We start from the raw sequence: 15,951 nt of genomic DNA on the forward strand, positions 1-15,951 counted from the left end.
TGTGTTTAACCTTCTGTGTCGTACAAATAAATCTTTTCAGTTTTATATATAATTTAAATAAATCATATCAGGACTTTTTCTGTAAACAGTAGAAAAATTAGCCTACTGTAGATTTTCTAAATATCTTATGAAAGAATGAAGAAAACTGTGTATAGATAATATAGTGATGGATGCTCTAGAAATAATAAGTATACAGATTTCATGGGTTAAATCTAACATGGAGAGTGATAATGATGGAGGTCAGTAAAAACTGGCAAGTAGTCAGTGGGTATCTATTGATGTGGAAAGGACCAGGGCTTTAAACTTGTGCACTCAAAGCAGTCTATTGTTTTGAGTTGGGTGAAGCAGGGAGCAGCAGTTTCAGAAAAAGGAACAAACAAATTCTTCAGTCTGGAGCTATATTAGGGCATTCTAAAGATAGCATGTGTGTTGGAATGCTGGGAAACTCCCTGGAACCATTTCTGTAATTTTTGGGATTGAATCCTAGACAAGATGATCAAAGTCATTGTATGTTGGGTTTTGGTCTCTCAGAATAGCTGGAAGTTAGACTGTGTCTCAGACATCCCTTTGCTAGGGTCACTCTGCACCACACAGAGAATATGGAGCAAGTCTATATGTCAACTTCCTCCCATCTCATTTTCTCCCCCGCTGTTTAACATTGAGTAGTTAGATGTTGACTGTCACTTTTCCCATTTGTAAAATTGAAATAATATTCACCTACCTCACAGGCATGCTAATTAGGCTAAATTAATTACTGATTGTACAAGGCATTAACATCCTTAGATAGAATGCCCAAAAGAAATGCAAAGTATTATTTTAATATTTATATTGGGAATAGGCTTTGCTTCTTGCTAACAGCAGGACTAACAGTTGGCATCACATGGTATCTTCACCTCCTGAAACTCATCTTCTCCTTTATTTCATTAAGTTGTCATGTCTTTCTCTCTTAGGTACCACATAGGCTGGGCTCTTTTTAGTGACATTGGGCTTTATCAGAGACCTGTCCTCCTTCAGAAAGTTCTTCCAGCTATCGGGGTGCTCAGTCTCCAAGTGGTTAAAAAAGAATCTTGTTTATAAATAAATAAATTAATTAATGGAGATATCCTATCTCCTAGAACTGGAAGGGACCTTGAAAGGTCATCAAGTCTAGCCCCTTGCCTTCACTAGCAGAACCAAGTACTGATTTTGCTCCAAATCCCAAAGTGGCCCCCTCAAGGATTGAACTCACAACCCTGGGTTTAGCAGGCCAATGCTCAAACCACTGAGCTATCCCCTCCCCATGATGAAGATAGGGTACAGCTAGATGCAGAGTCAGGGCTTATCTTCAATGCCTCCTGGCAGCGATCGGCTTGCACCTGGTCTGATGGGTCCTTGCTGGCAGCAGAGATTCACAAACTGTCTTCCTCACAGCAGCTCTGTTGGAAGAATCTGCTAACTCTGGTGCACCTTTTCTTCTGGTTGCCTCTCCTTCCAGTGACAAACTCTGCCTTTTTAGTATCTGTAGGTATAACTATTTAGTGCTGATTGATTCCAGAGCTGTTCATTAGCCTTTTCCTGATTGGGAAGTGGGGGGAGATGCACCATCACAGACACCAATGGAACAAAAATAAAACCCCTGGACAGGATACTGCATCCCACATCAGTCAGTCATATAAATGTTAACTGTACCTGCTTTAACTCTTCCCTAAGTTAATTTACCATTGTTTTAGAAAAAGATTCAGATGACCCACAAATGACCCAACTTGGGGCATCAATACATTTTAAAAAATGTAATTTTCTTGCTTTCAGTTACTGCTTTAAATAATCTTATTTTTACCAGATTATATGGGATCTAGGATCACCCAATCTAAGACAGGCCTAGATAAACCTTGCTACTTATCTAAATGAAAAGCATTTTTGTCTAACAGCCTATCTGCTATCCAATTAATGCTGCTGTTAGCATCCCCATCATTGGTTTGATGCCACCAAGTACAGATTATTGCAATGTGACTGTTTTGGCTTCTTTCTGACCTCTTGTCCACACTATAAACCAAATGTTACTCCACTGAAATAAAACTAGTATGAGATCAACTAAGGCTCCTGCTCTTAAACAATCTGTGCTTGGTTTCCTCCACCTTACCTCAGTTTAGAAGCTGAGCAATTCCCCCAAGGTCAGAGGAGTTATTTCAGTGTAAAACTGGTGGGAGAGCTGAAATAGGCCCTCTAATTTGTTTTTGTAAGCAACTATTTTTTCTGGCATAGTGATACCTACATAAGATTCTTTCTTTTTCAAATTAAACTTGTTAATGTTCCAAAACATCTGCTGCCATTTCTTAACATACTGTACCAGCAATAAGCCACAACAAGATTTACATTACATCGCTATTGGTGCACTTTCAGTTCATTGAAAGCCCTTAACTTTAGGCGCGGGGCCTCAAACCATACCTAAAATATATCAAGTAATGCACAGCCTAACCTGCCATTGCTTACGGCTGCAAGATTCAGGAAACAGCCGGCATATTTGCCCACTTTGAGATTTCCAAGGCTATCAAGAGGGGCAAAAATAAACCATTCTGACATGAACAGGGAAGCTCAGTGATAATCATCTCCTTCTTTCTTGCTTGCTGTTGTCTATTTCTACAGTGATTTATCATCATAATCCAGGAACTGCCACCTACTCTAATGGAAACTTTCTTCATAAAAGGAAGAATAAGAGATGTTGTCATAGAGTTTAAGGCCAGAAGGGACCATTAGATCATCTAGTGTGACCTCCTGTATTTCAAGGCCCTTGAAGTTCACTCAGTTACCACTGTACTGAGCCCAGTAACTATGTCTGACTAAAGCATAATATATTTGGCTAAAGCTTATCTTCCAGAAAGTCATCCAATCTTGACCTGAAGCCATCAAGAGCTGGAGAACCCACCTCTTCCTTTGGTAATTTGTTAATTGCCCTCACTGTTATAAAAATAATGTGCCTAATTTCCTATTCGAATTTGTCTGGCTTCAGCTTCCCGGCGATTGGTTCTTGTTATGCCTGTCTCCTTTAGACCCTTTAGTGCCAGGTATTTTCTTCCCATGAAGGTACTTATACACTGTAATCAAGTCACCTCTCAATCTTCTTTTTGATAAACTAAACAGATCTTTAAATCTTCCACTGTAAGGCATTTTATCCAGCCTTCAAATCAATTTTGTGGCTCTTTTCTGCATACACTACAATTTTTCAACATCCTTTCAAAACATGGACACCAGAACTGGATTCCAGTATTGATCTCACCAATGCTATATCTAGAGGTAAAATCACCTCCCCACTCTCCTGTTAATACATCCAAGGATTGCATTATCCCTTTTTTGCCACAGCATCGCACTGGGAGCTCATGGTGAGATTAGGGGTCCACTACATCTCTAAATTCTTTTCAGACTCACTGCTTTGCAGGAGACAGTCCCCCACCTCTGTAGGTATGGCCTGCATTCCTTCTTCCTAAATGTATAACTTGCCATTTGGCTTTTTTAAAATGCATTTTATTTGAATGGGCACAGTTTACCGAGTGATCCAGATTGCTCTGGATCACTGTCCTATCCTCCTCATTATTCACCACTCTGCCATTCTTTGTGTCATTTGCAAATTTTATCAGCAGTGATTTATATTTACTTCCAGATCACTGATGAAAATGTGGAATAGCATCGGGCCTAGTACCAATCCTGCAGAGCCTTACTAGAAATACCACCATTCGCTGATGGTTCCCCATTGACAAGTACTTTTGAGATTTGTCAGTTAGCCAGTTTTTAATCCATTTAATATGTGCTTTATTGATATTGTATAGTGCTTTTTTTTTAACCGAAGTATCATGCAGTACTAAGTCAAATGCCTTTCAAAAGTATATAACATCTACACAGTTACCTTTATTAACCAAACTCATAATCTCCTCAGAGACTAAAGTCAGGTTTGTTTGACAAGACCTACTTTGCATAAAATCAATTGCCTGGCATTAATTATAGAGCTATAATATTGCTAGGATTTCTTTTGTTCCTTTTAAACTTTATAAAACACCTTCTTCTTGTCCGTAGACCTGCCAGCACTGGATTTTCTTCTGATGTCTGTGAACCTAGACTTGGAAGGACCACCACAAGGTTCTGAGAAGGAAGTTAATCCTCTATGTACAGATAAACTGTTGACCCATTCCACGAAGGATGCTCATTTTTATGGTGTATTTTTGTAATATGAAACTTAGGGTGACCAGATGTCCCGATTTTATAGGGACAGTCCTAATTTTGGGGTCTTTTTCTTATATTGGCTCCTATTACCCCCCACCCCCTTCCCGATTTTTCACATTTGCTGTCTGATCACCCTAGTGAAACTAGACTGAAAGGATCAAGTCATTTCACATAGGTCATCAAACAGTCTGAGTTTCAGGCACTGTCATCCTGAACGAAAACTGGACTACCAGCAAAAGGTTCCTTATAACTGTGAATAACCCTCTTAGCCATCTAATCCTTCATTTCAAGTCTCTAAGTTTGTTTAAAAAGACTCAGTTTTAAAATGAAAGCAATAGGCATCAGCAATAGCATGGTTCTATAGCCATATAAATAAGAAGAAAACAAAGAAAGAAGAAGTGGGACCACTAAACACTGAGGATGGAGTGGAGATTAAGGATAATTTAGGCATGGCCCAATACCTAAACAAATACTTTGCTTCAGTCTTTAATGAGGAGCTTAGGGATAATGGTAGGATGACAAATGGGAATGAGGATATGGAGGTAGATATTACCACATCCGAGGTAGAAGCCAAACTCGAACAACTTAATGGGACTAAATCGGGGGGGCCCAGATAATCTTCATCCAAGAATATTAAAGGAACTGGCACATGAAATTGCAAGCCCATTAGCAAGAATTTTTAATGAATCTGTAAACTCAGGGGTTTTACCGTATGACTGGAGAATTGCTAACATAGTTCCTATTTTTAAGAAAGGGAAAAAAAAGTGATCTGGGTAACTATAGGCCTGTTAGTTTGACATCTGTAGTATGCAAGGTCTTGGAAAAAATTTTGAAGGCGAAAGGATATTGAGGTCAATGGTAATTTGGACAAAATACAACATGGTTTTACAAAAGGTAGATCGTGCCAAACCAACCTGATCTCCTTCTTTGAGAAGGTAACAGATTTTTTAGACAAAGGAAACGCAGTGGATCTAATTTACCTCGATTTCAGCAAGGCATTTGATACGGTTCCACGGGGGGAATTATTAGCTAAATTGGAAAAGATGGGGATCAAAATGAAAATTGAAAGGTGGATAAGGAACTGGTTAAAGGGGAGACTACAACAGGTCATACAACAGGTGAATTGTCAGGCTGGAAGGAGGTTACGAGTGGAGTTCCTCGGGGATCGGTTTTGGGACCAATCTTATTTTTTTATTATACCAATAAATTTATTATACCAATCTTTTTATTACTGATCTTGGCACAAAAAGTGAGAATGTGCTAATAAAGTTTGCGGATGACACGAAGCTGGGAGGTATTGCCAATACAGAAAGGGACCAGGATATCCTACAGGAAGTTCCAGATGACCTTTGTGGCAGAGCTCTGACCTTGTCCCCATGGGTCCTGTGCTTCTAGGCGGTATATGCTAGCCTCAGTGGCTCTCTGTGACCCTCCATGTAGCCCTTCTCTCTCTAGGGCCAGGGTTACAGACTACTGAGCCCTTTTCATCATAAGCCAGCAAGGAGGTTGGTGAGAGAATTTCCACAGTCTCTGTTGTCCCTAGGGCTTGTTTTAGAACAGTTTAGCCTCCTGTCCTGACAGGGGCCTGACTTCCCCTCCCAGGAGGTGTTCCTGTAGTGGTGGGTTCGGGGGAACCCGGGCCCGCCCTCTACTCCGGGTTCCGGCCCAGGGACCCTAATGGTAGCAGCTGTTGGCAGCCAACCTTTCACTGCCAGAGTTGCTATATTTCCCTGGGCCACTTCCCCACAGCTCTCCTGCTTCTCCCTTCTTCACCCTTACCTTAAGGCTCCCTTATCAATAACTTGAGGGTGTCTTCGTTAACCAGTCCTTCAGCCGCACTTCCTCTCCTCTGCCTGACTGGAGTGAGCCCTTTTTATAATATCAGCGGGGCCTTAATTAGAGTCAGGTGGTCACATTAGCTTAATGACCTCACCTGACTCTTTGCAGGTTAATTGGAGTCAGATGTTCTCATTAGCCTGGAGCAGCCCCTGCTCTGGTCAGTCAGGGAACAGAAAACTGTTAATCCAGTGGCCAATATATCTGCCTTCTGCTATTCTGCTGTACCCAACTGGCCTGGGTCTATCACACCTTGTAAACTGGAGTAATAGTAATAGGATGAAATTTAATAGTGAAAAGTGCAAGGTCATGCATTTAGGGATTAATAACAAGAATTTTTGTTATAAACTGGGGACGCATCACTTGGAAGTAACAGAGGAAGAGAAGGACCTTGGAGTATTGATTGATCACAGGATGACTATGAGCTGCCAATGTGATATGGCTGTGAAAAAAGCTAATACAGTCTTGGGATGCATCCAGGCGAGGTATTTCCAGTAGAGATAAAGAGGTGTTAGTACCGTTATACAAGGCATTGGTAAGACCTCATCTGGAATATTGTGTGCAGTTCTGGTCTCCCATGTTTAAGAAGGATGAATTCAAACTGGAACAGGTACAGAGAAGGGCTACTAGGATGATCCGAGCAGGGCCGGCGCTTCCATTTAAGCGACCTAGGTGGTCGCCTAGGGCGCCAGGATTTGGGGGGGGCGGCATTTTTCAGCCCTCCACAGCAATTCAGCGACGGGAGGTCCTTCCGCGCTCTGGGTCTTCGGCGGCAATTCTGCGGCGGGTCCTTCACTCACTCCGGGACCCGCCGCCAAAGTGCCCTGAAGACCGGGAGCACAGAAGGACCCCCCGCCACAGAATTGCCGCTGACGACGACCAGGAGCACGGAAGGACCCCCGCCTAGGGCGCCAAAAACCCTAGTGCCGCTCCTGGATCCGAGGAATGGAAAACCTGTCTTATGAAAGGAGACTCAAAGAACTTGGCTTGTTTAGCCTAACCAAAAGAAGGCTGAGGGGAGATATGATTGCTCTTTATAAATATATCAGAGGGATAAATACTGGGGGGGGGGGGGGGAAGAATTATTTAAGCTCAGTATCAATGTGAACACAAGAACAAATGGATATAAACTGGCCATCAGGAAGTTTAGACTTGAAATTAGACGAAGGTTTTTAACCATCCGAGGAGTGAAATTCTGGAATAGACTTCTAAGGGGAGCAGTGGAGGCAAGAGACATATCTGGCTTCAAGACTAAGCTTGATAAGTTTATGGAAGGGATGGTATGATGGGATAGCCTAATTTTGGCAATTAATTGATCTTTGACTATTAGCGGAAAATATGCCCAATGGCCTGTGATGGGACACTAGAGAGGGTGGGATCTGAGTTACTACAGAGAATTCTTTCCTGGGTGTCTGGCTGGTGAGTCTTGCACACATGCTCAGGGTTTAACGGATCGCCATATTAGGGGTCGGGAAGGAATTTTCCTCCAGGGCAGATTGGCAAAGGCCCTGGGGGTTTTTCACCTTCCTCTGTAGCATAGGGCATGGGTCACTTGCTGGAGGATTCTCTGCACCTTGAAGTCTTTAAACCACAAGTTGAGAACTTCAATAGCTCAGACATAGGTCAGGGGGTTGTTACAGGACTGGGTGGGTGAGATTCTGTGGCCTGCATTGTGCAAGAGGTCAGACTAGAAGATCATAATGGTCCCTTCTGACCTTAAAGTCTATGAGTAAGACTCACATACAACATAATAAGGGAAAATCCCCACTTCGTCACAGGGGAACCTCAGAACCCAGGCTCAAGCCTGAATGGGAACATCTTTGTTGCTAATTTTAGCCTCATAGCACAGGTCCCACAAGCCCAAGTCAGTTGACCAGGGCTCTTTGACTCACTGCTGCAGTGATGGTGGGTTGTTTTGTTTTTGGGGGTGTTTTTTTGCAATGTAGATATATGCCATGCTGTCTGGAGAGCTTCACGACCATGAGTGCCAACCTCAGGGCAGACTGTCAAGAAGGAGGGCTGAGACTCCAAACTGGTTGTATATTCTGTAACTAGATTCCACCAACCTGTTAATAAATGTGAACTCAAGCACTATAACAGTCTTACCATGGAGTCACAGACAGTCCCTTGGGCATTCCAGTCTATCTTGCCACCCAGGCAAGCTGGACTTAGTAACAGTTAGTTGCTATACACCAAAGATCACAAACAATTCAGGTTGCTTCCAGTCTCCAGAGGCCAGTCACGTACCACAGGTCAACTGGTACTGTAGTTCTCACACCAAAGACAAACACTTGTAGCTAATTCTACAGCAAACTAACTAAGGATTTATCAAAAAGAAATGAGAGTTGTTTACAGGTTAAAGCAGGCAAACATATTACACAAAGGAGTTCCAGTCTATAGTTTCAAAAGTTGACAGAGTAGTAATCTGTCAGCACTGAATGTCTTTTTGGGCTAACTCAGGTTGACCCTGGGGATCTCTGCTGCTGTTTCATAGTTCTAGCCCTGTCAGTGTCCAAACAGCAAAGAGATGAAGATTTTTGTCATTTTTTAACATTCAAGCTGATGGGATGAGCCCCTTTGCATGTTGCCTCTTCATAAATGTGAAGGGGAAATTAACGAAGACTTTGTATTGTGATTTCCCACTTAGTTTTGATAGGCCTTGTTGATGAGCAGGAGATGATCCCTCCTGATAGGTTCACAGTTCCAGAGCAAAGGTTTTTTACAGTTATAAAGCAAAAACTTAAATATGATTGTATAGCATGTCATCAAGTGAGATTAATGCATGAAGCAACATACAAGCATTTCATAAAGTCTAAACACTAAACAGTGTGAGAAGTTCAATACCTGTTTTAATCATATTAACACACAGGTGAACTGGACTAGTTTCCAGCAATGACTATGTCAGTACTTGACTGAGGCCTAAAGCCTTGGCAAGAGCAAGCACCTGGTCTGTCAGTGTCACAACACACCCTTTGATAAAAGGTATTTTGCAAGATTTGGGTTTTGGAGAAGCAAAAGTGTGTGTGAGACAATAAGGTAGCTCAAAGCTGCTCACATGTTTGCAGTGGGCAAGGGAGTTCAAAAAAACCCCCAAAAGACAAAAAAACATGATTTCATTTTGTAAATCATGATGGGAGGGGTCTGATGATTTATGAACTTTCAGGGTGTATGTTTGAATCCCAGTTGAATCTTATTTCCTGGCTTCTATTACAAAACGTGGGTGAGGGTTTTGAAGGCAAGCAACTTTGTCACTGCCTCCAGTGAGTATTCTTTTTTTAAAAAGCTCTGAAAATGATCATTTTAGCACTAATGCAGCCTGGCATGTGTGTTTTAGAAAGAAACCATGCAGCACTATAATTTTATATTAGACAATGGATTACAATAGACAAGTAAAATATTAGAAAATCTTTTTCTTTCAAATAGAACTTAGTATTAGTCTATTTTAAACTCATGATTAACTATTTTAGTTTTTATAAGAGGTTTTATATACAGAATTAAGACCCTGATTCAGCAAGGAACATAACATGTACCTATCTTTAAGCACGAGTTGTCAATGAGACTACTTAGCCTTAAGCATCTTGCTGTATGAGGACTCGAAACACTGCCCTGATGCATTGATGATATTATATATATTTATTCACTCCAAGTTGCACAGAAGGAGACAAGAAACCAAATACATGAGACAAATTCTGATCTCAGTTATACCAGTGTTAGTTTGGAATAACTCTGTTGAAGCTAATGGAAATATTGGAATGGTCTAATTATTACTCAATCCTGCCTTGAATGCAGGGGACTAGACTAGATGGCCTATTGAGGTCCATTCCAGTCCTATACTTCTATGATTACAAATTTAGACCACTATAACTGATCAGAATTAGTCTAAAATATCTAGCAGGTTTCTCTGCAACATGCAGTTCTCTCCCCAGTGATTTAGGCAAGAGGTAGTGAAATGACTCCTATAGAGATTTATTTTAGTAAGAGGGGATTCTGTCTGTGTGACATCATTCTATTAAAAGTTTAACACACTGGGCCAAATTTTGTTTTAGTTACTTGATGTATATCCAGAATAGCCAGTGGAAAAAGAACTCGGACCAATGTATAAAACATTGAATAGAATGATGTCACACACACTGAATCCCCACTTCAGTCAGTGGAAGTACTCTGGATTTACACCGGTGTTACTGAAAAAGAATTTGCCCCACTATGTTAAATGACACTAAAAAGGCAGTAAAAATATTTTAAAAATTATAAAACTCTAGAGAGATTAAACTAGGCCAGAACATTTGGGCAAGATGCACATATTTTAGTAGCTCATGAATCCCTTGAAATAAAACCATAACCAGACAGCAAAACCTAAGTTCCCCAAAGCGGTAATTCACCAGGGGAAATCTTACTTCCTGCCCAACACTAAGTATTTGTATAATCATTTAACTAAAACACCAATAGCCAAAAGAATCATCATGGTTAATCATCAAGGAGTGGGGAGGGGAGATGGGGGGATGACACTTTTCTACATGTCACGTTATTCAGACAGCACAGGCTGGAGGAGGGGGTAGTCTAGGTAACATGACGTAGGTTGTCTTTCAAGATGAGACATATGGAGTTTTTTGAAAATTAACATTGGAACAAAAGGCAGTCACCATAAAACTCCCAAGTAAAATTACCTGATCTTATTTCATGTTTCTTTTTGAAACCCAGAAGTTATCAAAGAGGATACAGCAGGTTACCTAAAGCTACTGCTTGAGAAAAACCCTTCGGTCCCCAACAAACACTAGTGTCATGACAGTATTTATCATTAATGAGGGAGAAAACATGCACTAGGACATAAATTGCTATATCTAGTCATGCTAATTTTTAACCCCTTCACATCTACAATATGTTTGCTGTCTGACATGTAACTCTAGCAAGATGAGAAACTGACCAACTGGTTTTTAAAGCCTCTATTTTTAATCCCCTTAAAAAAAAGCCTTGTCAGTATAACACAAACTGAAATTGTGACTGTTCGGTGGTGTGGTTTTCTATTGTGTTATAGTGAAGTATGCTGGAGTAAAACGGTATGATTCCTGTTCCCCTGGGGCCCTCCCCAAACTAAGATATGCATCTCACACCTCCTCACTTAGGCACACGCATAAGTTTTTGCAAGATCAGCACCTAACTTAGTGCGGGGTGGTTCTAGTCACACTGTATAAAGTTAAGCTCAATGTAAGGATTGGGGCCTTACATACTACAGTGCTGTATACCTTAGAAATACTTAAGCTAGCTAAATAGACACGGCTATGCCAATAACCAACATTGTAAATAAATCAAACTTCTATGTTAGGTACTTATATGGCTCCCCACATATCATAGTATCTGAGAACCTCACAAGCTAATAATGTATTTACACCACACCTCTGAGGTAGAGAAGTGTTATTATGCCCGTGGGAAAGTGAGGGTATGGCTACACTGCAATTAAACACCCAGGGCTGGCCTGTGTCAGCTGACTTGGGCTTGTTAGCCTGAATCAGGTGACATGGGACAGCAAGGGGTATTTGACTGCAGTGTAGACATACCCAAATGGCCCAGAACCTTAAAAGCATCTAAGTATTTAGCTGCCTCTTTAGGCACCTAAGTCTACCATTTAGACACCACTGATATTTTCAAAGCCGCTTCTCAGTGGCCCCCTAACCCTAGGCACCTAAATCCCTGAGATGCCTATGTTTCTGCTGATGGGTGGCTTTGCAAATGGTAAGTCCTGACACTGCTCCATAGCTAATGAGCTACTCTGAGCCCTAACTCAAGTCAAAGCCCCAGAGGCCAGGAAGAGGGATTTTCAAACTAGGCTGGGGAACAACTATCTTACCAGCGAGGCCCAGTCCCATAGGCATGATCAGAGCACACCTAACATCGGTTACCTGCCCAGTCCCCTCATCAGGAGGCGGGCAATGAGTAGGTTGAAGGGCAGCAGCTGGGTACACAGGCACACCTAGGGCAAGCCTGGGAGAGGTACTGAGTGAGAGCAAGAGACAGAGAGATAGTTTCAGCTGCTAAGGTATAGGGCCCTCCAGGAGAGGGTTCGCAGCTGAGGATCATGAGCAGAGGGAGGCACCTAACTCTGGCTCATCAGTGCACTGATTTCAATGGTAATTTTGAAAATTCCCTCTGAAAAAAATATGAAAATCAGGCCACTCATGGCATTTAGTTTCCTAAAAATTAATATAGATGTCTAATTTTAGGTGCCCAATTAGGCTATAATGAACATAAACAGGTAATTTAGGAAGTAGCTACCCTGCACGTTATGGGCAAGAATCTCAGGTGTGTGAATAGGGACAGCTCTTCTGAAGGCCATGGAGCTATGCTGATTTACACCAGCCGAGAATATGTATCATCTGCAGCATACAGCCAGTGGAAACCCCTTACGTTGCATGTGGGATCACACTTTATTTTTAGAGATCACTGTATGTGCCAGGGCCAGGCGGTGGGCAGCTAGACCTAGGGATTAGCATCAGTCACAGACCAAGGACACAGGAGCCAATTAGCAGGAATTAGGCCAAGTCAAGATACTGGGAGGGTAGGTTACCAGGAGGCCAGGATCGGATGACAGAACTGGAGGACAGGAACCAGGAGGCAGTTACCGAGAATCAGGCCGAACCAGGATACCAGAAGACAAGAACAGGCAGGATGCAGCCCCATGGTTCAGAGAACTTCCAGTTTCTGCCTCTTTCTTAATTAGGGGCTGTGGCCCAATCAGGAGCCTTGGAGCTCTCCCAGAGTGTAAGGGTAGGGCTTGTGCCCCAGTTGGGCTTCATTGACCCTGGTCCCAGCTGCTGCCTGCAAGCTGCCAGGTGGAGGATTGGTGTGTGAAGACTCCCAACACCCCATGTCGTGACCCCAACACCCTCCCGGCCATGGATCTGGGTTCAAGACCTGATATGTCATAATGACTTAGTATTTATGGCCACCCATTTGGGAAACTGGAAATCAGTAATTTACTTCTAGATTTCTATTAGCACTCACTGCTGTCAGCGAGTTGGTGTGCTGCTGTCTTCACAACCAAGAAGAGGGGATGGTTGATTACATTCTCATTGACTTGAATAGGGGCACTTGTATCCTGCAGCAGGAGAATTAGGCTTTGGACATAAAGATTTTTTTCTGAAATAATTTTTCCATACTGCTAGTGTGTGGGGAAGGGAAGGAGGGAGGGGGCGGGGGGCGTTTCTTTGTAATGAGATCTATAGTCTGTAAAGCACCGATGGAGATTTCAGAATGAAAGACTGCTATGGTGTAAATTACTATTATTAGGTAGTTGGGATTAGGTCAGGCATACCATTAGATTAACTCAGTCAGACAAACACACCTCACTCATTTCCGTTTGATTGTATTCCTGATTTTCAGAATCCTTAACTTCAGAGACTGCTAATGGATTAACGACAGTCTCTGCACCGAGGTGTATGGGGACTATAACAAGACAGGCTAATTAAATAAGACATTTGACCACTGGCTGAAGGTGATGATGGGAAGTATTGACACAAACCCGTTTACCCCTACTCCCATGGCTCCATGGCCCAAAGTAAAAAAATGTGAAGTTTTATGCTCTTGTGTGGGTGTACTACCTCAGCCATGATCTGGCCCTTATACTGCAAGCGCTTCAAGATAGGGGCCACCTCTCCTGAAATTATTTGCCTGGTAGTACCACAATGTGGCTGTGACCCTGAGTGGGGCCTTTGGAATATCAGTGTTAAAGAGTAACTGTAGTTAAGTGAAGTCTATTTCTTTCATGAGTCACATGTAGTTTCATGGTTTCATGCTGTCTCACTGCACTGTTTCCTCCCTCTGCCTAAATGGTCCATTACCCTAGATCAGCATGCTGAAAGCTGTCTTGCAGCCTAGTGAAATATCAACACCAGCATTTCTTCTGTGACCTAGGCTAAAGGATGGCATGTGACTTTCTTCTTTTCTGGACCAGAAGTTATCTACTAGCATAATATTGCATCACAATGAATTGCCATGTCTGCTGGTGTTTAACCTCAAGGTCACAACTAACATGCTGACCATTCATTTTCCCAGCTTGACTCACGTTAGAATCACTGTGTAGGTAATAGGGCACCCTGGCCCTACCAAAAATAAAAAATGACTTGTGTCGCACTGTATTACAGGGATTTATAAAGCTACAAAAGACGGGTTACTTTTTTTGGTAAGAAATCTGGCCAAACTAGGGTTTTTATTTAGTCATCTAACAGCAGAGATCTTTAGTAGTGGTCAAAAAGGGAGAAACCCCAACTATTTTCATCTTTTGCAGTACAGGAAAGAAAAAGCATAGAAGCCCAAGGAGAAATACTAGGTGCTCAGGCAGAGGTCATGAAGCTTCAGATGATCAAAATCTCCCCCCCCAGAAGATTAGGGAAATACCACGGTGTGTAAAATATATTTGCTTTGTCGTTCCCCCACAACGAGATCACACAAGACAGAGTATGTGGTCATTTACATAAGAGACATCAGAGTGATATAGAACTTCATGTGACTTTAGAGTTATGAGTAATGGCCCAAAAAGCTGCAGAGAATATATCATGGGGATTTAATGCTTTCGGTTGAAAGAACTTCCTCCCCGGGCTGAGAAGTTCCAAGCAACATGACCAACTGTTCTGAGCTTTGCTTTCATTACTCACCATGGGTTCAGGTCCTGAACTCTCACAGACTTCAATGAGAACTGAAGCTACTCAGGATCCACGTCCCTATGGATGTTTGCTTCACGTGCAGTATCCTGAAAGGCTGGAGTGCTTTTTGCAAGGGCACAGACTTCAGTAACACTTGAGTATGCTCAGCAGCACTTTGCTCCTCAAAGGATTGGGCTACATGGTCCCAATTCAGGAAAGCACATTCTTAAGCCTTGTTCAGGACTACGCTTCAGGGCAAATTTAACTTTAAGCACATGCTGCACTGCTGTCCTGAATAGAGATGCTTTCCTGGATCAGTGCCGGTGCACCTAACTATATGTTCTTCTCCCACCAATCATGGATGTAAAATATCAAAAGTTAATCCTTCAATAATTTATTTCTTTATATTGGAGAATTTTTTTTCAATTATACATTTACTTAATCAAAGTTAATGAGTAAATTATTATACTAAAAATATTCCTAAAATGTGCAAATTTCAAGTTACATTATTTGAATAATATAAATATCTTAAGTTTCACATTTATTGTACAAGTTCACAAATATATATAGAAAAAGTTCAATAACACACAATAGCAAACGATTCCATTTGAAAAGTAGATCAGAGCAGCTGTCGTACATGCTGCTTCCTCCAAAATAATAGCAGCAATAAAAGCTGAAAAACTGAGGGATGGGGTGGGATGAAAAGCAGAGGGAAACAAGAGCAATTCTGGTACAGCAATCAGACAAGTTTGCTAAAGAAAAATGTAGCTTGAGAAGTGGAGGCCTGAACTCCAGGAGTGAAATCGTGGCCCCATTGAAGTCCATGGCAATGCTCCCTTTGATTCCAACCTCAAACAGCAGCAACAAAAGCCAGGCCATACCATTCCTGCAAATGTAAATCCCAACCTCATTCTAAAACCAGGAGGGATACAAACTCGCAATCATTAGACATGGACAGCAGCTACAGGAGCCACAGAAGTGGCCATTGTTGTGTACCATGGAGCTTACTTTTAAAACCTTCCTTACATTTTGGGGTTGGTTACAAAGTAATCTCTAACATATGAAAGAGTAAGCGGCAGAACTGGTCTCTCAGGGCATGGGCTGGATCTCATGAATGTCTGTACGTATATATTACAACCAGGATACCCTGCTGCTGTAGAAAACCAAGTGTTACAAAAATAAAATAAAGTCCTTCAGCTGAACAAACAAATACCCTGGAAGACATCTGAGAATATATCTGACCAGCAACTGCAGAGATAATCAGGGCCCAATCCTGAGATGTGTTGTGCCC

This window comes from Malaclemys terrapin, chromosome 3 (assembly GCF_027887155.1).
Source record: "Malaclemys terrapin pileata isolate rMalTer1 chromosome 3, rMalTer1.hap1, whole genome shotgun sequence".
Lineage (NCBI taxonomy): Eukaryota > Metazoa > Chordata > Testudines > Emydidae > Malaclemys > Malaclemys terrapin.